Genomic DNA, 27,049 nt, shown 5'->3' with positions numbered 1-27,049 from the left:
TTGTGGGGCTTGCTAACTCTGGTATCTGCAGTTTCCACTTGAAGGTATTCATTCGTGTCCACTGTCTCCAGATGATCCATAAGGACTTTGCGAGCTATGCTCACCTCTGCTGCGCTGTCTAGCATTGTCTGAGCCCATTCTCCGTTTTTCAGTTGTGTCCTCAGTATTCTCGGCATTGTTAACTACCTTGATACTGGCTACCTTCTTTTTTGGAAATTGTGATTTCTTTTTCAGTTGAGCAGGTTCCTTGTCTTTGGACTTGGCGTGCTCTTCTGATCGTCCTCTTCTTTCCGATTTCTGCGAGGAATTCTGAAAAGATTGAGAGGGACGTGTATCAATGTCTTGATATCTATCAGGTTTTTTAATATTATCCCTATTTCTAAGGTTATATCTATTCCCAGAGGGGTCACTCTGAGGTGACCTTTGTCTCGGGTTTGGAGATTTCTCTCTTCGCCTAGGAGACCTTCCTCTGGACTGGAATTTCTTTTCTTTGGGATTGGATTGTTTGTTCCCATCCCAGTTCTTTTTTGGTGAATTATTATTATTATTAAAAAACATTTTTTCTGGACTTGTAGTCAGTTGCGGTTTTACTGGTATTCCACCTAGACTATCTCTGCCTAGTTCTTCATAGGATTTTTCTATGATTCTGGCAATTTCAGCTGGTTGGTCTGCTATATCTGTCTCTTTTAACCTCTGGCGGATCGCCACGTTTGCTGCTTCACCTTTTATGTTGGCTAGTAATATAGCCGAGACCTGCTTGAAGTCTTTCAGTAATTTCATACCAAGAGTTAAAGCAGGTTCTGGACCGTATTCATCTTGAATTTGTTTAAGCACATCTGGTATTACCGAAATGGATGGAACACCGTGTGTTTTTGTATAGATGGAAGCAAAGACTGTACCCCAAGTGTCACAGTGCTCAATGTGTGGTGCGATTCCCATTGGGAGACATATAGTCAGAATCCTGTGTTTTTCCAGCGGGGTGGTGTCAGGAAACACCGCCTCTATTTGGGTAATTTTCTGTGCCAACCAGAATGGTATCTGTTCCCGTTTAGCTGGAACTTTACCTAGGCAGGATTGGATGTTCTGTGGTGTAATTTTATTTGTGTTCCCCTGGTGAGGGGTCAGCTGTGGAAGTTTAATCGCTGGCTGAATTGTTGAAGTCCGCATTACATACTGAACTAATTGTCTGTGAATTTTTAGTAGTTGTTTTAGCTGTATTAACAGCTCTGCTGCAGGCATTCTTTCGATGTCTGGATGTGGTGTGTATCCGGCTAAGACCGGCCACGTTGCTCCTGGTCTTCCTAAAGGACCGAGCCTTGTAATGTGATTATTATGTTTTAGGGCGCCATCAAATAAGAGCAAATGCTCTTGGAATTTGAGTGGTACTTCCACCTCCTCGAAAGGAGTGTACTCATTAGGAGGTTCCTCTACTTTGTAATAGTGGAAGTACTTTGTTACAGCATTTGCTGCTGGAAAATGTATCCATGTATAGTATACCTCTGTCTGCCGATATTCGTGTGCCTCGATTACGAATATGACTGTGCCACCTCTAGGTGTCAGTCCATTTTCTATAAGTTTTAAGGTTATAGATCTTCTTTTGGTGACCGGAATGAGTATTATATCCGCGTCTGCTGCTTGCATGGTAGCATCAGCATCTGCTATTTCAGTAGCTAATCTAATTGCCTCTCTTTCTCCATCACTGTCTCCCATTTTACTGACAGGATGGTATTATTTTTATTTGCAGATCAGGTTTTTTATGGAAACAGAGATTAGATGCACAATATTCTGGAACTGTTTTATCCTTCAACGTTGACTAGACCAAAAACCATACATAGGAGTTCCCTCCTGCGAGGTTTTGGAGGATATAATAACCTTTCACCCACTCCAGACGTCTTTGGAGTATTTGGAAAAAGGGGTCTGAGTGAGAAAGCACGACTGAGTTACTCTAAATGTCTTACGTTAGTTTTATCGCCCTTTCCAAACGCGTTGGGCGCCATGTAGTGTAGCTCCTATTTTCCCAATAGGCTCTGCGCATTGGAATAGTACCTACAGCAGTAAAGGCCTAGGCCAGACGTTAACTAGGTCTACTACTGTCGATACTAGACTTAATTTTTGGGTTTGCCAGCTAAGCTCAGAGTTCGCTAGAAACTTTCTCGAATGTTCAAGGAAGGATTAACTTCCCTGATTAGACAAGAAGGGATTTAGTTTCTGACAACCATAGAACATGACAACTTTGCTCTCCCCTAATCAAGAGTCAATCTCAAGAGTCGTGTGAGCACAAGGCAATTATTTTACTCAGTCAGTACGTGCATTCTTAGTCTCATCAGAATGTAGAGAAAAGGAAGAGACGGGCGTGTTCAATAAAAGATGTTATTTATTGATCAGTCTCTTTTCTCGTACAAGAGAAATGGATCGATATTATTGCGATACTTATAGTTAAGTAAAGTGCATACATTAGAAGCAATAGTATAAAATAATACTGTAAAAACATTGATATGGTTTCTGAGCCATATGATGTTTAAAATGATTAAAATATATTTACATACACATATACATTTGACTAAACGTACTCAACTGGTGTTTCTAAATACGCCTACCCCGTGTACCTGACCTAAGTCTAATACGTGGGCGGGAATAGAAAGTTACAGTTTAAGTTAAGTTTGTTTTTGCCAAGTGAATAACTAAAGAATTCTCTAGGAGGGGTTATTCAGTTCTGTACCTGGAATTTAGGATGAATGAGGAATGGTATCTCTTTCTCTGCTCTCGATATTCCAGGCTGCCTGCGAGGGCTGCCCAGAAGCGCCGGTGCTGGGTCTCTCGGCTTGAGATAGCAGCGCGTCTCTCAGCGCGTCAGGAAGGCGGGGCTGCTGCCTGCGGGGTCTGCTTCGGCTCTCTGCTTCGGCAAGTATGGCTGCTCCGTCTTGTCACCACGCGTGTGTTTTGCATAGGGCAAGGTCGGCAATATTTATACCTTAAAGGTGCCGGGATTGACGTAAGGATGGACATAGGTACGTCAATAAAGATGTCATACGACTTGCTCGTTAGCACATTCTTTACTAAAGTTCTCTGTGAAATCAAAACAATGGCCGCACGGATTATCCAGGTGGTCATAGGTTTGATTTGTTATGAGAACGTCGTATGCCTTATCAGGGGCTGGAGGAATATCGCTTGTCTAATTAGATCTCAAGCGTTATGACCTAATCAGATAACACGTTCCTGTGCCGTAGTGTGACTGCGTCAGATAACGGTATCTGCATCATGGGGGATTTCTTGCCTCATGGGCTGACTGTTAGTTAACTAGCTAGTAAGTTTAACCAGAATAGGGTCAGGAATAGGGGGATCGATTCAGAACCTATAGAAATACACGACACGTTCATGAACAGACTATATTCAGTGAAGTTACCGAAGATGGGGACTCAGTATTACAGGCAACTCACGTTCCTACAACCCAATTAAAAACATACCTGGGCCCGTGGAGAAGCACTCGTACCATCCAATCAAAAGCATGGAATGCCATGAGTGGTCCACTATACTTTGAATGACCATGGCCCACAGCAGACCTGCTATTCGCTGTAAATATTACTACCTGCAGGCCTGCTGCACTACGGTCAGAGCAGACCACAGTAGATAGAGCTCATTATGTAGATCGGACACACGTTACAGACAATCCTCAGAATAACACTGACAAACAAATTAAGGGAGACCATTTGGACTGATTATTCCAAAATGGCATTCGTTATATCTCTATACAAATTTAAGGAAAATACGTACACAACAAACTAAGCATCACTGTGTGAGTGGTAACTGCAAGAAAGGAGCTTTTATACAAGCCTAATGCAAAACTGAGTAGAATGAGGCCAAAGCAAATTTGGCCACATTGCCCAAAATGTGTATAAATAATGCAAAATAAAATTCACCATTATGTCACAAACTATTGCCCTCTTTAAGAACAATGTTGACTCTCTGTTTAAGTTTGTCAATAAGCAATAAACTTCTTATACACTGCTGTTGTCCATTTTCTAAATGTACCTGCTGTTAAGCGTTTGAAAAAAAACATAAAAAGGATCCACGTTTAACAAAGCTACAACTTTAACACATACCTGACTGGTGTCATCTTCCCTGTGGCAATCTTCTGAATTCTGCATATGCACATGTTCTTTTCTTGTGCGGTAGATTTCATAACACCACCTGAAATAATAATGGAGGGTTGGGATCTGTGTGTTCTGCAATGATTTAGGGTTGAGCGTTTCAGAAGGCATATTTCAGATTTCGCTGCAATTCCGATCACTGATCAATTTCACCAACAAACAAGTTCAATTGAATTCAAAGTTAGCTTTTTGCACATAGCCGATTGACTCTTAAATGGAAAATACTTTGCAAAATTGTCTAAACACGGGATATTTCCTAAACAGATACAATCAATTCATTGTAGTGTTCTTGCCAGAACTGAAATGCTACTGTTCTTGCATTTAAAACGCACATATCATTTGATGGTTAATGATCAAACAAAGGGGGTTTCACAAATCCCAGATTACATTCAAAGTGACGTTTACACAGGAACAGAACTGCTGTAAGGTTCAAAATATGCGCTGATGTTAGTGAGGGCAGAAGTTGCTGAAGGCAGAGGGTGGTGACAAGTGTATACAGCTAAAACCTTTATCCTGGTTTTCAAAATCTCCTTAGAACCAGAAATATATTTCCCTTTCAGAGCAGAGCAAAGCAACACCACAGTCTCTTCTCTGCTTAATGTTTAACAGGAAGAGGCCAGGAATGGGATTACTTGCTGGCTTTGGCCCCAGTTTAAGTCAAATCTAAAGGGAAACAGTATCCGCTCTAAACTGTTGTGTTCACATTCATTGAAAAAGCAAGATGGGTTAGCTTCAAGAAAAGACGTCAGTAAACTATTTTAGTGTACTTATGTTTGTAAACTTGCCAAAAACGGAAAAAGAGTTTGGAAAAACAGTGTCTCATCAAACCCCCCAGGTATTTTCCTGAACACGTGGTACACAAAGGGCAATATAGTCACGAGAGGTTCCTTGAACTGAAAATGTATTCCTGTTGCAAGGAAGCAGTGCACTGAAAAGACATATCTACCAAGGAACTTTGGCAAACATTGAAGAAGGGCATTGAATTTTTTACATAAAAACTGCTGCCGAGTCATTTATGAAACTTTTGTCAGTGCATTAAAGGACACCCAGAAGGCACTGCACACCAGGGCCAGAGGTTAATCTGGCTTCCTGTGTTTACCTGTAAGATTTGTGCCAATGGAATAATGTGCCTGCCAGCTGCAGGGCTGCGCCTGGATGTTAAAGTGATGACGACGAGAAGCGATCCACACCAATGCCTTACCAGTTATTCCAAGTAAACTCAAAGAACACTGGGTGTTCGACCGTGATGGATTCAATTGAGAGGTCTTAGAGAATAATTATGGAGGCTACAATCATTAGAGTTCGGAGTTAAATTGGTGACATCTACATAGAGGTTATCCCCATTTTCAATACTTCCAGCCACCACCTATATTCGATGGAATCTTACAAAAAAAATTAAGACTCTTTCCCATTGTCTCGGCCCACCAAGATGTTGCCTATGAACAAAAACAAAACTTGCATGTCTTAGTTTCGAACATCAAGTAAATGGTTGTCAGTAGCATGCTGGCCAAAGGTGAAAGCAAGTTTAAATGGCTTTACAGAAAAAGACACGACGAAAATTGATAGGATACTGAGATTTTTTTACTCCCATCTTTAGATAAAGTCCTACACACCTGAGAATCTCAGACCGGGGCTGATAGATTGGTTGGAAGTAGGGAATCCAGGAAGAAATATTTTAGTCCTTTTATCCAAATTGATCAGACTATGAAATTCAAAACATTATCGGATAGGTAGGTCTTAGTATGGCTAATCCAGTTATGAGGTTAAACGTTTAGCATAATGCCAGGACAATTTTGCAGTTTAGCACAACTGCAAATATTTTGGACAACTGATACAGGAGTATGGATGGTTAAAGGTGCATTACAGAAATCTGTCCGACTGGACAGAAAACTAGGATTTAGGGATACAAATATACATTTATATTTTATAGTTAATGCCTATTTTATCAGACTTCATCTACAACCTACATCCAGGGTCAGTCACAGGTAAAAGTATACAGTAATGATTTAAAACTTTCTCAGACTACCAACTTACTGAAAAGCGCATGGTTGATTCTGCCTCCTGAATGCCTAACTTTCCACTGGAAGCTTTTATTTGGACATGGTCAGCGACTGGCTGCCGCCCCCCCCAAACCGGCACCCAACACCCAAAAAGTGAACATGAGACTTCTTTACTTTTTGGAAGGCGGGCGCTAGTCGCCCGGCCGTATTTATTAAGATATGAAATAAAAAAGGTTTTAATTGCATGGTCAACAATTATACAAAAATCAGCAGGACATTAGATACAAATTTCGTCAACAAGTTTGAGAGGCTAACCTTAACAAAAACTCTAATACATGTTGTTTCTTAACCGAGTCTAACATCCTCATCTTGATTTCTGTACATTTCTGGCCATATGGCAAGGTCACTACCGTTGTCAGGTCCTACAAGCTGCGCCTCCCCTAGAGCCGTGCGCATGCGCAGTCGTGCCCCGGGAATTGCCCGGTCTACGCCGTGAACTCCATTTACCCACTAAAGGAGGGCCCTTACTCTGCGCCAGCCGGTGACGTCATGAGTATACGCGCGCGGGGTGGCTACCAGCCTAAGGAAAGCGTGACTACTCCTACCCGCGCTCCTTTGAAGCATCAATTACCTTGCCCCTGGAGTTCTAGGAGTGGCCCGCAGGCCCCTCCCCCTGGGCGGGAACCTCCATAGGATGATGCCCGCCCCCTCAGACCTTAAATATGTGCTCACCGATAATGACCTTACCGCATACCCCATACCTAATAAATACGACGACCTATGGGAAAAAATTCTAAAGGACAGCTACACTGGCTAATACATAACAGCATCAACGTACCGCTACAAAGGGAAAAAAGGCCTAAACACACTTGGCATCAAAGCAAAAGTACTTCACACACAGTTCACTAAAAAGGGGGAAAAAATTCCTAAACCAAATCACATCATCAAAATTATACCGACCCGATCAAATTTTATTACGCATGTAAAACATGTTAACAGTATACTCGCAAAATTACGCTCAAACCAAACATAATGCAGCCACAAGACTTTTGTTCCAAGGGATGGTGGGTGGGAAAACAAAGAAGCCCCGAGCGCGGGGCACACCGTGCTGTGAGGGAGCGTCCAGGGACAAGGGGGTCTCCTGGGCGCTCCCCGCCCCTTTATCCTTAAGGGGCCAGGCGGGGGGGGGGCAACGCCCCCCCGCCCCACCCCTCTAGTAGCCCGCCCCCCCTGACCCGGACCTTCTACCTTGGTATCCGGGTCAGGGAGGCCGCCGGCCAATCAGTGGTGGGTCGCGCCCAAAGGGCCCGCCCCCACCACCGAGAGGCACCAAAGGGGAAAGGGGTCGCCGCGCCGCCATGCGTGCGGGGGGGCCGAGGGCCCCCCCTTTTCACATGGTCAGCGACTGGCTGCCGCCCCCCCCCCCAAACCGGCACCCAACACCCAAAAAGTGAACATGAGACTTCTTTACTTTTTGGAAGGCGGGCGCTAGTCGCCCGGCCGTATTTATTAAGATATGAAATAAAAAAGGTTTTAATTGCATGGTCAACAATTATACAAAAATCAGCAGGACATTAGATACAAATTTCGTCAACAAGTTTGAGAGGCTAACCTTAACAAAAACTCTAATACATGTTGTTTCCTAACCGAGTCTAACATCCTCATCTTGATTTCTGTACATTTCTGGCCATATGGCAAGGTCACTACCGGTGTCAGGTCCTACAAGCTGCGCCTCCCCTAGAGCCGTGCGCATGCGCAGTCGTGCCCCGGGAATTGCCCGGTCTACGCCGTGAACTCCATTTACCCACTAAAGGAGGGCCCTTACTCTGCGCCAGCCGGTGACGTCATGAGTATACGCGCGCGGGGTGGCTACCAGCCTAAGGAAAGCGTGACTACTCCTACCCGCGCTCCTTTGAAGCATCAATTACCTTGCCCCTGGAGTTCTAGGAGTGGCCCGCAGGCCCCTCCCCCTGGGCGGGAACCTCCATAGGATGATGCCCGCCCCCTCAGACCTTAAATATGTGCTCACCGATAATGACCTTACCGCCACAGGCCAGCATTGTTAAGAAGCCCCGAGCGCGGGGCACACCGTGCTGTGAGGGAGCGTCCAGGGACAAGGGGGTCTCCTGGGCGCTCCCCGCCTCTTTATCCTTAAGGGGCCAGGCGGGGGGGGCAACGCCCCCCCGCCCCACCCCTCTAGTAGCCCGCCCCCCCTGACCCGGACCTTCTACCTTGGTATCCGGGTCAGGGAGGCCGCCGGCCAATCGGTGGTGGGTCGCGCCCAAAGGGCCCGCCCCCACCACCGAGAGGCACCAAAGGGGAAAGGGGGGAAGCGGTCGCCGCGCCGCCATGCGTGCGGGGGGGCCGAGGGCCCCCCCTTTTCATTCTCTCTCTCTCTCTCATGAAACTCATTTTCTATTTACCGCCTTTCCCTACCTTTGGTAGTCCTTGGCAATCGGGATATAATGTTATTTCGCCTGCCTCCGGACAATCCATGCACCTATAACATACTTAATGTAGTATCCCTGAAGATGATCACTATCTACTGTCTCACCACTACAACAAGAGGACAGGCCCAAATGGTTTGTGCAATCCTCCACAAGGGCCGCTTCAACATGAAGCCATGTCTCACATGCCAGTCGGCTAGTCTTTAAGAAACCAATCTGTAATGGCGACTTGAAGGCAGACTCCTGTCTCCGGGTGGAAAGGGTATGCAGTGACCTAGGAAATAAGGAGGATCAGGTAGGCTGGTGGGAAGTATATGCTGCTGTTATAGAGCTCAATCAGGATAGGGCTCTCTTTTAGTTTTACCACTAAAATAGTACACAACAACCACCCAAACCTACTTTATACATAAAGACCTGGCTTCATTGTTTCTTAGCTGCACTCCAAAACGCAATACATTCACTACTCGCAGGTTCTGTTAAATCCTTTTTTCGGCCTTTACTAGGCTTACGTTGGGTGGAAAACTCAGAGCTAGAGGTCCATCAATAGTACCACCTTTAGTAGAGAAAGACCAGGGATAAAAAAAAAAACGATAGCTTATAAAGTATTGGTATATTTGGTATAAGGTAGATTTTTGCACTGCTTCTGGACAAGAAAGCATACCAGTGAGGCAACAGAGGTACTAGACAAATCCCAAGAATACTGCCAAAGCAGTTGGACAGGCATAGGTGGATTGAGTAGTTTTGGGCAATGGTAGCATTTTTCTACAGGATCCCTTGCTCTTGATGTAGGACTGGAGGTGAAGCCTGCACAGGTTGTTGGCAAGATGTGGCAACAGCCTTCTCATCTTTTGTTAACCTTTCTGGAGCAACAGTGACGGGGATTTTTACCTCATCGACAGTGGCTGGTAACGCTGGCACATCACCAAGGAGACCAGGAATAGAGGTGGGGCTGTGTGGCAGATGCACTATCCCCTGTGAAGACAGGGAGCTACTCCATGAGTCAGCCACCCCCTCTAGGCCTCGTATATATCTGACTGGGGTCTCTTTTTAAACACTGCAACTATGGGGCCTGCAGAGCCCTACAACAGGTAGTCAGTGTCCCCTTGTCCTCCACAGATGCTTGGCAAGTATATGTAGTGTGGCATCACGATAAGTTTGCAGAGGAGAAAGGTGGGAAAACATCTGGTTATTAGCAGATATTGTTGCTGTCACAACAGCTTCACAACAAGACAAACAAAAATATGATGCTCTAATGAAATGCACCCAAAATTCTCTTTTACAGGCCGTTCAACCATGACCAATCTCACACTTGAACTAGAGACCCTGGTGAATTCCTTTTAGTTAATTTACCACAAAGGATTTCATTCTAGCTCTCAATTGCCATACTTCCAATGGACCTAGTTTAACTATCACTGAGCAAAACAAGACGAGGATTAAGATGGGACAGAAACAGTTACAGCTCGGCCCGGATGAGTAACAAGAGTAATATGTTTGAACGGAATGCACGTTTAATTAAACTTTTAAGGCATGGGCTGAAGATTTGAACAAATATAACAAAACTTTAAAGTGGCAGGCATCACCATCCAAAATCTTGGCCTTCCAGGCACCAATAAAACGAACAGGTTACTTCTGGTCAGTGCTTGTTTACTACTTGACAGAGATCAGTGGAAAAACATCGACTAGGTAACATTTCAAGTCCTCGTTTTCAAACACACCCTAAAGCAAATAAAGGACATTTTATAAACAATGTCAGGTGTAAGTAACTAATACATGTTCACCAGACGAAGCAAATGTACTTTTTGTTAACCAGATGGTTTTTATGTACTGTTTTCAATTGCTTTGCAGCACAACGAGTGACTCACATGGAAAGAATTTACATACAAGTCCTTGCCCTGCTTTTGGAAATTGGAACAGATTCAAATATGAGGTTTAGTCAAACGTTCCATTTTTAAAAGCAATGCTGGGCTTCCCACAGAATTCAGATTAAACACTCGAAACAGTAATAAATAAATCACATACAAGGTCACAAACCACGTTGCGGGGCGCTAAAAAAATACTAACTTCCATAACAACGAGAATTGACAAATCTAATGTTTGGCCCTGGTATAATATAAGAAAAGAAACATACACAGCTAAAAATATATGTACGCATACACCACCACCTTCATGGAGTAAATTCGAGATTGCCAAATAAGCATGTCTGTGAATACCGTCTGCTGACGCACCATGTGCGGAATACCAGATATGAACCACTAAAGCACCAGACAACTGGAAAACAAGCCTATGTGAAGGCGGAGACTGATCATTTCTACATGTTCTTCTAGCTGTGTGCTCTTTAGTCATCTGCATCAATCGCTGGATTTTTTTTAAACAAAATAACACTGCAGAATGTCCATTTTCTTCTATATCCGGTAAAAAGGGAGAATCAGCACCAGACAAGATACATTTACTGTTGTACATGTAAGAGAAAGTATGGCGACATAGAACATTCGTTCATCATCTACTTCATTATACACAACACAAAAGTATTTGTGGCAGAATATACAGCAACTAGACTAAAATATCCTCTGCTACTCACGCCTACGGGCCTGAAGCTTAACCCACAGGCAGACAACAAGCCCCATGAAAATAACCCCCGCTCAGGAGCCAGATTCACCCCCGCCTCATCTTCATGCCCTAGATTGCATCATTAACGGATCCCTTAGTGCACCACAGGGCTAAGTCTGAGACTCATTTGAAGATGAGGGGAAGAAGAGGGGACGTGGGCAACCCCCCCCCCCCCCAAAAAAAATCAAGGTTTTCCAGGCCACATCAGAAAACAATCCTACCAGATCCAGAGTGGATTTAAACACACTGCCTGATTCATTCAAATGCACTAGAATGTAAGGGAGCCAGGCTTCAATGAACAACCAGAAGTTGACCCTGGAGAGAACTGAAGAAACTTCAAAATGGAAAGACATACTGAAATGCTACAAAGTGACCGCCCAAAGAACGGGCCAGGTTGCCACCATCCAAACTCCCTATATCTGTGCATCACTAAGATGATTCACACAGAGTTTAGGAAAGCCTAACCGAACCAAAGTGGGTGACAAAAGAGACAATTAACCCAACTCTGAAGAAATGATACAATGTTGGACCTGAGTATCATAAAGATACCATGTGAAGACTGAACAGGATATCCACACGGATCCAATGCCTTCTTTAAAATTTCTACTACAAATCTCTTCTCACGCTAGACGCCAGAGAGGATAAAGGTCTTGTGGCGAAAATGGCTGCGGAGCCAAGAGTGCAGCAACATCTTTCTATGGACAAGTCAATTCAAACCTCGAAGTTCAATTTGGCGCATCTAAGTCTAAAAATCAACAAGCAAGCCCAGAGAGACATCTCAATAAGAACACCTGGTACAAAATACATATTTGCTACTCTATGATCTACCTCCTCAATCCCTGTAAACCAAAAGGAATAAAGGAAAGCTAAAAAGTACTCTTCTCCGGAGCTACATTACATTCTTCCATCACCTCCGACTGCTTAGCAGTATTATCCCTTTTCTGTTCCATCTGCACAAAATCATCCTTGGAGAACCCTCTACCCATTGCTCTGATAAAAGTTCTTATGCATACCTCAAAGAGTGCAGAACCATGGCAACCGGGACATCATCTACATAAACAATGCATTTTATTAAGATAATTTTAACATTTTTTTTTAGAATGGAAAATTCCCCACCAGGCATTATACGATGATCATATCATAGAGAACAAAGCAACAGAGTCCAATACAAATTGGAAACAGGCACATAGATACAAAACATAGTAGCTCTTGCAATGAGGAAGAAATCCCTAAAGCATTAGGAACAACCTTCTTAAAAGACAAATCAAAATAGAAGCTAGTGTTATGGGAAGGAATAAACCGTCTTCCAGCTCATGTGTCAAGACCTTTCTATTCTATTAAGGACTCGGAGGAGAGGATTAGGCTTCTGCAAAACTGACAGCAGCCAATAAAAACACTTAAAATACAAGACTGCATTTCCCAAGAAAATACGTACACTGTCAATAGTATGCGGGCCTGTGAGTATTTGGCAGAGTGTGTATTCTTAGGTTTTACTGCAACCCATGCTAAGCGGAGGTAGTAGAGTGGAATAACCGATGAAAGGGGCTCTCTAGTTGTGAAAGGTTTGCATTAGGGAGAAGACATCAAAGTTGTAGTCTAGGTTAATGCAAGAGTTCGGCATTAGAAAAACATGCAGCTGTGAAAAAGAAAATCGCAGGCGATTGAGGACTGTGATTCTTTTAGAAGGCTTACGATCAGTAAATTCTAATGAGGATTCTTACGAGTAGTGTCCTAATGTGAGGATGGTTGATGATTTTTGGAATGATAAGGTAAGGATCGAGAAAAGTCTTTATGCTTTATGCTTCATTTGCTGTTTTCCGATCTACTTTCATCTTTGGGTATGTTTTAATGCTTTGTCTCCGTCTAAGGGGTTTTACAAACCACAGTTCAACGCATTAATTTTTTATTTTTTTTTAATTGCTTGAAAATACTTTATTCGAAACAAAATTTCATAAAAGTACATATACAGTATCCATAATAAATCCATAATAACTGTACGTAAAACAAATCATAATCATGAAACAATTCAGACAATGGGTACGAGTTTTGATCTAATGAACCAAGCATTCGCCACAAATTTAGCCACCCCACAGACCATATGCATTGAAGAAACATCTGTTAAAAAAATACGCATAGCTAATTTATGATCCCTCACCCCTAGGTTCCTACAAACAGGTTTCAACCACCTTCCTCTAGGTATTTTGTAGGCTACACATGCAAATAGGAAGTGGCCCAACGATTCTTTTGGACAGGGACAGCCTGGGCATTTCTGCTCTGTTCCTCTATATCCCTTCCAACCTGCCTTGAATGTGTTAAGGGGTAGAATACCATATCGGAGTTTCAAAAACAGTGTTCTATCACGTGGGACCTGGATAAAATCCAAAAAGGGCTCTAACTTCCTAAGGGGCTTGTGATCAAGGAAGGTACTAGTTAGGTGACCCCAGTTTGGATTCCTGTGTTCTTTGGCAACAACCCAATCCCAATAAAGTTTTTTGACAATTGCCTTTGGGGGTGGCAGTTGCGAAATCCAACTCTCTTCTAGACCTATTGATTTAACAAGCCTCTTTAAATTATTGAGCCATTTGATTTTATTTGCTACGTTTAAACTAATCAGCTCATCCAGAACCTGAGCATAATTATGAAGTTCTGGGGTCCTTCTAAGACGAACCCAGAATAACAAGGGACGAATTTGCACTAGATCAACAACCGATTTTTTACCCATGTCAAGAAAAGGGGGTTTCAGAGGGGCCGATAAGGGTAGCGAGACCATATCTCTAATAAACTTATTCTCAGCTACCGCTAAAACTTTGGTATTTTCCGCCCCCCAAAGTTCTGAACCATAAACTGCCGCTGCCAATGCTTTCCCTTCATAAATTGCCAGGGTTGGGGCTATGGGACGACTGAAAGATCGACGCTGGTTCTTAAGAATTACTCCTGCAACCCTTTTGAGGTTTAAAACCATTTTGGCGATATGGGCTGACCAGCTCAGGTTATTACAAAGTCTCACCCCAAGGTAATCAAATTCCTCTACCACCTCCAGCGGGGTGTCATTCAGCCTGAGGTTTACCTTCCTATGTTTCTTTTTATTAGATAACACCATCAGCTTTGTTTTTGAGGTGTTTATTGACAACCCCCTATCTATACAAAAACTGCAAAAACGATCGAGTAGTTTTTGCAAACCCATGGGGGACTTTGACATGAGCAGAGTATCGTCGGCAAAGAGGAGAGTGGGTGTTTTCTCTCCTGCAAGGACGGGGGCATCAGCAGGATCCTCCCTCAGATGGGCTACAACCCCATTAATAAAGAGGGAGAACAAGGTTGGAGCCATCACACACCCTTGCCTCACTCCCCTATTTACCGGGATCTTCTCTGTCAGTTGACCCTGGGATCCCCATCGGATCCTGGCATAGTTCCCCTCATGGAGTTTAATAATGAATTGTAGGAGGTAACTAGGAAAACCCATATCGGATAGGACCGACCAGAGCTTATTCCGTGGGATCACATCAAATGCGGTCTTCAAGTCTATGAAAGCCAGATATAGACTACCCTTAGTAATTAACACTGACTTCCAACAGACTGCACAGAATCTAAATACCTGGTCTATTGCACCTATATTGCTTCTAAACCCGGCCTGGAAATGGGACAAAATACTCTTATCCACAAGCCATACTTCTGTACGGTTTATGATCACCCTTCCAACCACCTTCTGAATTGTGTCTATCAGACTTATTGGTCTGTAATTGGAAGGGTCGTCCCTATCGCCCTTTTTATAAATGGTTATTACCTCAGCACCTTTCCAGGAATCGGGAACTGGATGACCAGCTTGTATCAAATTCATCAAATTAGAGATGTATTTAGCCCACACATTCGGTTCATACTTTAACAAGTCCCCTGGAAGACCATCTTGGCCTGGGGCCTTCCCTGGCAATAATTTAGAGATGGCATCTAGTACTTCTCTCTGGGAAAATGGATCTGTGTTGAAAATAAAATTACCACAAGGCGTGCTTTCGGGGATATTAGCTGATAATATTGTCAAGCTATCCACATTCTCCTCACAATATAGTTTAAAAAAATGGGAATACCATTCCTGGTCCGTAATATGATTTAAAATGGGACCTGCTCCCTTTCTATCTAGAGCATTAATTAATTTCCAAAAGGCAACAGTATTTTTCCCACGAGCTGCTTCTTTCAACTGTTGCCAATGCTCTTCCTCCCATTCTCTTTTGGCAGTTTTTATACTGCACGCATAATCTTTCCTGGCTAACCGGACGGCCACGGAATCCTTACTGCATATTGCTTTAGTAATTGCTTCCCTTTTGCTTCTACAATTACTCGTATACCATGGATTACTATTTAATTTGGTACCATTAGGACGGGTTTTTCCCGGTTGCTTCTTACAAAAGTGGGCTCCCACTTTACCTATTAGATTACTATAGGAGACCGACAAGCTAGGATCGGCTAGATTAACTGGAACAGACTCTAAGGCTGCCAAACTACTAATTTCTTTAAATACCAAGTCTTTGATATTTTTTCAAATTAATACGTTACATGACCAGAGGCTCGAGCACGTTTCTTCCGACAGCAGAATCACATTTCATTGGTTGACTTTTCCTGTGTCGCAGACTAACACTTCACAAATAAGAAAACAATAGTGTTCTAGACATTCTATAATAGGCAAATTAAAATTTCAAGATCGCTGCCAGGAGTGTGCCTGTTACCCAGCCCTACTGTCACCCGACACCAGCATGGTATGCTATAGTATATTAGAACCATTTGCAGACTTCTTGAGAAGTGGGAATAGAGATAGATAGGATTTTGTTTTTGATGCTTAGAAAGTGTGTCACATCGGATCTGAAACTCCACAATCAGAGCCAATCTGGTTGTGCTTTACATAAGGCAAGGTTGAACCATCAGCGAATCCAGTCAATCTCCCTGAACGGCTAAGCATGTAGCCCTGCACATCTTTCTCTGCCTCATGGGCTTTGACGCACTGGTGTTCCCTCATGCCTTCTTCACGGTGCAAAAAAAAAACAACACTATGTGACTTCAGGAGCTAGGGACCATTATATGAGGGCACTTGAAATCGAGTAATGCTGTAAATGCCACTCTACAACAGCCAGGAATTCACCAGGGTCTCTTCGCTGCATGAAACTTGCATGGGCAATTTATAGACTGAATCAGAACTAGGTGTAATTTGCAATTTAATCAGCATTTCTGATCAGATGCAGCTTAAGAAAAGAAAGCCAGATGACCACATTGTTTGTACCATTGTTTAAGTGGTTCGTTTTGAACTTAAAGAAAGCCACTTGCTTCACCAACCAAGTCCTTTCATCCAGGTCTGATACCTTGATTCATGCCTTGACTGTAAAGCCTATAGGCCCTCCTTAGCAATAAAGGATCTTCCTACAGTGCAATATGGAGCTCCCATCGGTATACTGAGAAGATTTCCCTTGTATAGTATGTAGCAACACCAGCATAGTGTACATGTACTTCTTGTACAGTGGGGTTTCCTTCTGCACAGAAAATACTTTCCTCCTGTATATTGTGGCACTTTATTATGAACATTATGAATTATGTATTATGACAAAACTGCATGTGTATAGCATGGAGAGATCCATTGCACAGGTTCCCATCTGGCTAGCTATGCCTAAAATAGTGTGAGATGCCTCATCTATGCCATGTCTCTCCTTGTAGGTTGTAGATGTCCCTCCTCTGCAAGAGTGATCCCTCACCTCCCCAGTATGGTGTGGATTTCCTGCCTGTGGATTCTGCGGCCTGCATTCTGTGCCCCTCTTACAAAACATTCCCATTTTGGCTCAGTATCAATAGTTGAACAACCCGTTTCCTTTTCCTGGAATCAAATCATAAATTCTGCTTTAAAATGTCAAGTCGAAAAAACTCTCTTCAATATTGGAATGCTCCCAATTTTCATCTCAGATCCACCGCCTCAAAGGAGGCCTCTTGCTCTGTGCACTCCATCCAAGTGGACCTTGGATTTAAATCTTTTTCTGCATCTTCCACATTTTGTAGGAAGGATGTTTAGGGCATTTATACTGGATTCCTTGCAGTAAAAACATGCCCTTGTGGACAAGGATTTGGAGGTGAAATCGAACACTCTGATCAAGCACAGCTGGAACAGGGAGGCCATGAGAAGTCCCCACTCACTCTTCTGAGCATCTCAAAATCACTCCTGCTCCAGAGTCAACTATTCATTACCCCGGCCATGGCACCAATCTGTAGGATATATGCAGGTATTCCCGACATATGCCAGTTCAGTACTTTGGAAGAGGCAGTACACTCAATTAAGCAACCCTTGCATGTGGGTAGACTTGGAGAAAAGAAGGTAGAATTTTCGCAAGGCTAGGCATTAAGACATTGGCCATAGGACTTACTAAGAACAGACCCTATACCAGAATGGGGAAGGAAGAGGTTATCCCTTTTAAAGGATTTAGCCATTCGTTGGAATTTTAATTAACTAATTGTTGGCTTAGAAAACACAACTTGCACCCAACTGGGCTACTAAGTGCTACACAGAAGGCACGGTAAACAAAAGTCAACCATGCACTGAGTGGTAGCATAAAAACAGATTGGTGCAAAGTCAATACAGATCACGATAATCACAGATGTGAAGAAAATTACAACAAACTAAGTGTATACAAAATCAATGAATAAATAATAGGAAAGCAACGAGTAATAACTTCTGATTCGGTGATGCCATAGTCTTCACAGGATAAATCTCTGTATGTATGGATTGATGAACGCCAAGCAGTGCAGCTCACCACTCTTTCTTAGGGGAACATAATCTGTGCAAAAAACACTTTTTTCACTGAGTTCTTCGGCATCTTGTGCTTACAAATAAACAAATTCTGCATCAGCAAAGGCACTGCAAATTAAAAGCATCAAATCTTTGCTTTAGTCCACACTTTGTGATTTCTGTAGTTTTTTTTTAACCCCTTATGAGCTGGGGCTTTGTGCTGAGCCCTTTTTCGATGTTTGAGACAGTCGGCACTTAAACTTTCTAAATTGTTTTTCCGCAAAAGGTATCCAAATCAAATATGCATCCCTTCCCACCATGTGTTGGGGATTCTAGAGGTAGTCAAGGTTTGTTTACTACCCTGTAGAGAACCCAGAAAACAGCCACTGAGCCAAATTTAGATTTTTTTCTTAAAATGGAGAAATAGTGCTATTCAAAAAGAAAAAGTTACTTACCTTCGGTAACAATATTTTTGCTGAACACTCGATCTACCTACAGATTCCTCACCTCTTGATTACTCCTCCAGGCTGGTCTGGAAAACTAGAAATAGAAGCTGATCCCTGCCCTGAATAGGGAGAGGGAATAACAGGAAGGATTGGCGGAAGACAGGGCATATCTCTTTTTCCACAATTTGTAGACCCATTCGTCCGAAGTTAATGTCCACCAGGGCTGTGGAAAAGCAAGCACGTGGCCTCTCAAATGACCCGAGTGTCCTGACAAGGCAAACTAGAGCTGCGTCCGCCGGTGGCTTGCGAAGGGGAGGAGGCAATGGCTGGCTGGGAAGAGATAGACCTTTTCCCTTTCCACAGCCCCTGTATTGTCGCACAAGGGTACTGTAGGCCTGTTGGTGTGCGATAGCCGCCTGACACTGGCAAAAGTTGAGGCCTCTTGCAAAACCCAAACATTTGCAAAATCCCTTGTTGTCTCTTTTGGGCTGCAAATTCAGGGATTGGGCAGTCACCGGACTGGTCTTAAAGCGTTCCAGGGCTGTGTCCGACTTGTCACCAAAAAGCTTGAAGGAATCAAACAATATGCCCATTAGGGTTGACTGGACATTTTTAGAGAATCCTAAAATCCTGAGCCATGTCTGTTTCCGCACCATACTTTTGAAAACCGAATTGCCACTGTCGAGACCAGACTGGATGACCTGACCCACAGCAGCCTGACCATCACAAATGATGCCCATAAAGTGAGACTGAAGATTGTTGGGCAGTTCAAGTGCTATTAGACTAGCCGTATCACATAAAACACAGAGGTAACTTCTGAGGAGGCCTGAGGCATTTAGACACTTTAGAGCTAGTCTCCCAGAGGTAACACTTTTTTGGGACCAGGCCTCCAAATGCTTGGATTCTCTTTTAGCCGGAGCCGAAGGGAATTTGCCAGCTGAGAATTTGGAGGATGAAGTATGACCAAGCTTTTGTGGTTAGGGTGCTCAGAGAGAAAATGGGGGTCACTCAGTGCTGGTCTAGATCTTCCTGCTATGGTTTTGATAACAGCTGGAGTAGGCAATGACTGCCAAAGCAGAGAGGACAGGATCTAGTAGGGCTTCCATGAAAAGAAGTGGGCATTCTGCTAACTGGTGTTTAGTTTGTAGGACTTCTGATCAAATGTTTGCTTTGGTCATTACTTTTGAAAATCAGCCATTCGTGCAAATGTTCACATGTGAAAACGTCACCAATTTATACTTTTTTTCTACTTATTTTCATGTCCTCTCTAACCAGGTGCAGCCTTCTACCACAAGGTAGGACATTGGAATTACCTCTGCCACCTATTAAGACCAAGGTAAACGAGAGCCCCTCAATAACAAAAAACAACAACAAAAACAGAAAAACTAATCACTTTGAAAATTCTTTGTGGTTTCTACCTACTTGCAGCATGAGGTGGAAATGGGTGTGAAACCCATGGGTGAACTTGGAATACTATTTATTTATTAAAGCTAGACAAAATTCAGAATTCTGCACGAGATCATTTATTTTGCAGATTGTCCATAATTTTCTCAAAGAAACTAAGTGCGGGGATAAAAAAAATGACATAATGAAAATAAGTAGTCTGTGGCCCAGTCCCCCTTTCCAGACAACAGGAGATGCCTCGGATAATGAACAGTTCATGGACGACAAGTACTGGCCAGAAGAGTTCAATGAAAACTACACCTAAAGAGTATGCTTGCAAAGGTGGAAGACTTTAGTTGCGATGATCCAGATTATTTTAAATGTGGACACAAACCAGTTGTCGTATTATGGAGTACTTTCAAAACCTGCGTGGCTCTTCTGCTGTAACCACTATAACCCAAAGAAATGCTGCTACTCTCTTACCAAAGAATTCCACTTTGTTAAATGGGTTACTGCTTACAGCGCTTGCCTTATGTCTGCTGAACGATAGGGTAAAAGTTCTCTAATTTTGAACCTTTTTAAACAACCTTATGTCAGTCACTTTAATTAAACACATTGTACATAAAGGGCAAGGTGGTTTGTATGTTCTGGGCATTAGTATTACATATTTTTATTTTACTTAATTCCTCTGTTGCATGCATACATTTTCTGTAATTTGTGAGTGCATTGCTTTCAAACTGGCTGGCTCGGTTTTATTTGTGAAAAAGCAAATACATACTGCTTGTGATTTCCTATTTGCCCATTACTTCCCTAAAGTATAATTTAATAATATTAATACTACTTATTTTATATAAATACCCAAAATCTTATGCTTTTTTCTATGTTTACACATAAAGTACTGTATTTGGTTCGTACTCCTGAGGCAAAACAGCCGGGAGCTTGATTTTAAAAGTATATTTTGTGTATTTCCTGTGTTTTATTAAGCCTACCTGATTGCTGCTAGCACTTTTTGCACTTCACCCCCCGAGGGCGCCGTGTAGCGGATCCAGCGCTCACGTGTCACCCTCCACGCCGCTTCCTTGGCGCCTGGCCACGCCCACCCGGAGGCCACGCCCCCTACCCGCCCTACTTAAAGCGCTGACCCACAAGCGCTCAGTTGGTTCGTACTCCTGAGGCAAAACAGCCGGGAGCTTGATTTTAAAAGTATATTTTGTGTATTTCCTGTGTTTTATTAAGCCTACCTGATTGCTGCTAGCACTTTTTGCACTTCACCCCCCGAGTGCGCCGTGTAGCGGATTCAGCGCTCACGTGTCACCCTCCACGCCGCTTCCTTGGCGCCTGGCCACGCCCACCCGGAGGCCACGCCCCCTACCCGCCCTAGAGATCCCCTATTTCAATGTGCAACCCCAGAACGCGCAGCGGACGTGCGCAGCGGGCGCGCCGTTTGCGCGCCGAAGGCGCGCCTAAGGCAAGCCCGTCTGCGCCCGTCCGCGGCCGGACGGGGCTAGGGGCACGTCCCCATGCCAATTTTATGTGCTACTCCTCTGAGGAGCTGACCTCTCTCCAGGGCCATTGGCCACTCTCTGAATCCATCGGAAAGCACATTGCATCGTTAAAACTCACTCCCTCTTCTATCCCTATACTGCTGCCGCCATTGCCGGCCCCACCGTTGCTTTGCCCTTCCTTACCTGACCCCCCCCCCCTCTACTCCTCCGTTATCTGTCATCTTACTCAATACCAGATCTGCGGTCAAACACCACCATGAGATATCCGTCCTCCTCGACTCTGAGAAGCCGGATCTATTGCTCTTGACCGAGACCTGGTTTTGTGACTCGTCCCTCCCCGTTCTCCTGGCCACCCTTCCCCCTACCTATGTTGCCCTACGCACTGACCGCCCGGCGGGCAGGACAGGCGGTGGTGTGGCATTGATTGCTCGGGCGGATTTTAATTTTCAGATCCTTCCATCTTCCTCTATCCCCTCTTCTGAATTCCTTGTTGCCCGATCCCTTTATTTCTCTCCCCCCATCACTTGCCTCTTGATGTATCGCCCACCCCAGCCCTCGCCCCTATTCCTACCTGCGTTCCAGGACCTACTGGCCACCCTGATGGTCAACTACGCTTCGATCCTGGTCCTCGGTGATTTTAATTATTGGCCTTCCGACCCTTCCGAGTGCGCCACTTCGAAGGAATTCACAGATTCTCTGCTCTCCCTGAACTTGGTGCCGCATATTTCGGTTCCCACCCATTCTCACGGTCACATTCTCGACCAGGTATGGTCCCTTAACCTCCCAATTTCCCCGGTGACTGTCTCTCCCTGCCCCTGGTCGGATCATGACCTCATTTCCTTTTTCATCTTAATTGAACCAGCGCCGAAAATCCCACGCCCCAAAAACACATGGGCCAGAAATTGGAATAGAGTTGACCTCCCCGCTTTGACCTCCCTGCTCCGGAATTCCCCTCCAACCCTTGCTGGCCTCTCGTCAAACTCTCAAGCCGAGGCAATTAATGCCTGGCTAGCCAGAGGCTGTGACTCTGAAGCCCCCTTGCGCCGTATTTCCATCCGTCGACCCAAGGATTCAAATAGATGGTTTGATGGCAACTTAAAAGAACTTAAATTGACCGTTCGTCAAGCAGAGAGACACTGGAGGAAGGACTATTGTCCTTAATTAAAAACCCTCTACCTCTCTGCACTTGCCAAATATAAAACGGCAATCCTTGATGCCAAAACCGCCTATTTTTCCACCAAAATCACGTCAGCCGAAAACAAGCCCAGGGAGATCTTCAACATTGTGAATGATCTAGCCTTCTCTGACAGAGCCTCACCCCAAATTCCTCCATCCCAGTCTTTATGTACCCAACTCAACTCATATTTCCTAGACAAGATTATTACCATCAAGGCTAACATCCCTCCCCCTTCATCTGCCTTCGTCGATCTTCCCCCTCAGACCTTCCCAAGTTGTCTTACCTCTATTCCCCCCCTTACCCAGGAAGTTTTCTTGGAGATTCTCCCTAAGGTTAAATCGGGCTCCCCTGCAGATGTCTGCCCTGCACGCATTCTGCAGCAAATTTATTCCTGCTGCCCTGAACCCCCTGTCACTGTCCTGAACAACTCTTTGGCCCAGGGAGTCGTGACACCTGCACTCAAATCTGCCACCATAGTGCCCATACTGAAGAAGCCTGGCGCGGACCCAACCATCTCAGCCAATTATCGCCCCATCTCCCTACTGCCCTATTTAGCCAAGGTACTAGAGCGCCACGTCACCGCGGTACTCAGTGCCCACGTAGAGGCAAATGGGGGGCTGGCTTCCCGCCAGGCTGGCTTTCGTCCCAGGCACTCGACCGAATCAGTCGTGGTATCGGTCCTAGATGAACTCAGGAAGGGAATGGATCACAACCAACACCAGGCGCTGGTGCTCCTGGACCTCTCCGCCGCTTTTGACACGGTTGACCATAACATCCTCTTGTCCCGTGTCAAGGCGGCTGGAATCCAGGGAACAGCCCTGGTTTGGCTTTCCTCCTTTCTGAGGGACCGTACCCAGGCGGTTCGGCTGGGAGCCTTCACGACCACCCCACTCCCCGTCACTTGTGGTGTCCCCCAGGGTTCTTCCCTTTCCCCCTTACTTTTCAACCTTTACATCTCCCCTCTTATTTTCGCTCTTCAGCAGCTGGAGGTCACTGTATTTAATTATGCAGATGACCTCCAGCTCATCTTCGACCTGTCTTCTTCCTCTCTCTCTGTTTCTAATTTTCAGTCCATTATGATTTTCATCAGGGATTGGATGAACCACAACCACCTCAAATTGAACCCGGAGAAGACCGAGTTGGTTCTCACTGGTGGTTCATCCAGTCCCTGGAACCCCCACTTTTGGCCCCCCTCTCTTGGTCCCGCCCCTACCCCTTCAGCCACAGTAAAAACACTGGGAGTGAAAATGAACAGTCACCTCACTCTTCACTCCCAAATCAGTTCCGTAGTCTCCTCTTGCTTCCTCACCCTTCGAACAATCCGTATTGTTTCCCGTTTTTTCTCCCCCCAGGCTCTCAAACTGATCATGGCCGCATTGGTAATCTCACGGCTGGATTACGCCAATGCCCTTTATAATGGCATTCCGGCATACAGCTTAGGGAGGCTCCAGGTGGTGCAGAACCACGCGGCCCGGCTTATCTACGGTCTCCCACGCTACCATCACTCCTCCCCCCTTCTTAGGGAGCTCCACTGGCTGCCTATCAGGGAGCGCTCCCTCTTTAAGACCGCCTGTATGACCTTCCAGGCCCAGCAAGGCACTGCCCCGGCCTTCATCTCTTCGCTGATTAGCGATTATGTTCCCTCCAGAGAGCTCCGGTCCTCCTCCAAAGCTTTCCTCCAAACCCCCCGTTTTAAGCGGAAAAAGTGGGGTGGTGCCAATTTCTCCACCTTGGCCCCTGCTTTGTGGAACTCTCTGCCTGATCACCTACGTTTTGCCACCCACTATGCCTCTTTTCGAAAGGATCTCAAAACGTTCCTGTTTAGACAGGCCTTCCTTTTATAAACTCGCTTACCCCTGCAATCCTCAGTAAATCGGACTTTGTTAGCGCCAAGAAACCGCTTGGTGGACGTTGCGCTCTACAAATGTTTTAAATTAGAAATTAGAAGTAGTAATGTACCATTAGGTCGGACAGTCTCGACATCCTTCAGTACCATCTCCCGCTAACGGAGCTCCAAAGAGCCAATCAACCTTGGTGGATAAAATGGGGAAAGACACTGATTAGGCACGGGTGCAGCTCATTCTAAATACATTGAACACACAGATACGCAGAAGAGTTCAGTTTGCTTTCACCTCCTTAAGTTTAGAAGGCAATGTTCTTCGCTGAGTCTGCAGACTTCAGTCTACGTAAGTCTCTGGTAACACTCTAGGCCATCTAGTTAACTAAAGTTTGGAACTGTACTTCAAATGATGCAGTATAGACATGTGCAGTTGTCCTGCACAAGAGCCTCTTACACCTTCGACGTTATGGTTGCGCATCGCTCAGAACTTGAATGCTTGGAAATTTTAGGGCGGTGGCTCATCTTTGGCAGTAGAAGCCATCCAAACTTGGATGCTGACAGGACAAAGGATTGAAAGGTAGGGTCTCCAGGCATGCCCTGGCCAAGTGGACTTCTTCAGCAAATTGAGCCTCCAGACTGATCAGGAATCGCATCTCGGCAACAAAGAGTTCTGACTACAATATTGGCAATACTATCTGTACGCCTCAAAGCAGAATGCCAGTCTCACAGGATGATTGTCACTTGTTGGCAGTGTGTGTAGGGAATCTGCTTTTCTGCATGTTCACCCTGACTTTTTGCCTTTCACTGGACCATATCATTTTACTGGTGTACTGGCTCGGTTAAATTGGCTTATTACAGATTGACACATTTAACTAGCCTATAAGTATACGGAGTAAGAAGTGCACCCAAAGCAGGGAAGTTAAATACCACCAAGGACTGCAATATCTATTGTGCCATCCACTACAGTGGCAGTGCAAACACAGCTTCAAGTTTACACTGTGTTGTCTCACTGTTGCAGTGTAAACATTCACTACGAACCGATAAAATAAACCCTTTTTGACAGTTAAAAACCTCTGTTTAAGTATTAGTAAGTCACCCTTTGTAAGCCTTGTAGCCCACAAGGTAGGATGTATGATATTTAAACGGGGGACATGTAGAATGTTACTTTACCATGTTGTGACAGTGACAAGGTGCCAAAAGCTATTTTGACTCTGGCAGGCGCTCTTATGTCCTGGTCTACCAGGACCATTTACTATCATTGGTGCATTGTGCTTTTGTTACACAAAATGATCCAGCACCAGAATCTTATTTTCCCAAATCAATGATAGTGATATGATATTTCAAACGAAAAATATTGTACAATAATAACAAAATAATTTCTTAAGGATAGGCAATTTCAACAGCTTGATTGTGCTTTTGCAAGGTTATTTCTACCTCCGTTTCCACGTATTGGATTTGAGTCAGTCTGCTAATTAAAGTTTACTATTTTTCTAATTCAATTTAGAGTTTTTACTGTTTTGCATTTTGACGCTGTTAGTATTTTGGCATTGCATGAATACTTTACATAATGCCCTAAGCTAAGCTTGTCCGCTCCGTCCACAGCAATTAGGGGTTGAGCTCGGGTTAATTTTGTGACTTGGAGGATTCATCCTAACAAGGCTATTTGTTTCTATCGTAATTACTATATGAAGTGGACAATCACCCAACTTAAATCATAATTCAATATCGTACACAATTCACAGCAAAAACCTCTCAAGGAGATCCAGGGAACTCCAACTTATAAGAGTTGTGACTGGATTTGCGCTCTCATAGTCTCATGTTTTCTCTACCGGATATGATGCCCTGAGCTTCTCTTCCGTGACAGTCTTCCCTTCTGCAGGGTCAGGCACACTTATGGGCTTTGGTCAGACCCTCCAGCAAAAAAGTGCAGGCTTCAATGTATGTACCTGACATCTAGGAGACTGGGTGCCATCCAGAGCCCAGCCTTGTTCACACAGCAGTTCTTTGGGAACTCTCGGGAGCACTCCTTAACTTGGATGATGAAAAACTTGGAATTGAAACAAAGCAATTTGGATCCCAATTTTATAGATACTTTTCAGAGTGGGATTGTCTAAGGTTTTACAGCCGGCGTTTGTTGTTTCCTTTTTCAAATGTAATTTTCGGTCTCTTTTTCTGAAACTGTCTTTAAAAAGATGTATGCTCTGTCAGGAGGTAGCATAGATACTGGTATCACACAAGAGTATCCAATACCAGGGCACGATGAAGTGTTACGCCTCCACACCTTGATGTCATTAACCTTCCCAGAAGGCAGTAATCAGGGACAGACAAAAGGACAGACTCTGACTAGAAACGTCCTCACCAGGAACAACAGAACCTGCAGCCACCGCCCCTACCCCACCTATCTATCAAATGGCAGCACTCAAATAGAACTAATCAGCAGCCCTTGCTAACAAGGCCCCCATTTAATTTCTAATAGAAGCTTGTCTCCATGATCCCTCCCTTAAGTGCCTTGGCCAACGCCATCCAGCCACATGAAAGCCTATACACTTCAACGGTCTGTGGAAGATGTGTCCACCCTTTATCTTGTGCCATGCTAAACCCAGGGCCACCAAAAATAGATTGTGCTGGTAGTACTCAGACTTTCACCACACACTGAGTGAGAATTTCACCATACATGGGCTACACATTCATTACACACACAATGTACACTAGGGCAAGCTATGGGGTTCACATTAAAAGAGA

General features: G+C 44.4%; 1 protein-coding gene across 5 annotated transcripts in view; it reads right to left on the bottom strand.

The window, feature by feature from the left end:
• Positions 1-27,049, bottom strand: part of MARCHF2 (membrane associated ring-CH-type finger 2) — an 86,265-nt gene that overhangs the window by 40,061 nt on the left and 19,155 nt on the right. For 3 of the 5 annotated variants that reach the window (XM_078669965.1, XM_078669967.1, XM_078669968.1), the window contains exon 2: positions 4,101-4,188. The exons of 1 other annotated variant lie outside the window; for it this stretch is intronic. The gene's annotated coding sequence lies outside the window, so the exon portion shown is untranslated. Of the gene's footprint in view, positions 1-4,100; positions 4,189-24,426; positions 24,493-27,049 lie in introns of those variants that run through there. One more of the 5 variants, XM_078669966.1, reaches the window with a different exon arrangement.

The sequence above is a fragment of the Lissotriton helveticus genome, chromosome 12 (genome assembly GCF_964261635.1).
Source record: "Lissotriton helveticus chromosome 12, aLisHel1.1, whole genome shotgun sequence".
Taxonomy (NCBI): domain Eukaryota; kingdom Metazoa; phylum Chordata; class Amphibia; order Caudata; family Salamandridae; genus Lissotriton; species Lissotriton helveticus.
This window is presented reverse-complemented; position numbering and strand designations above follow the sequence as displayed.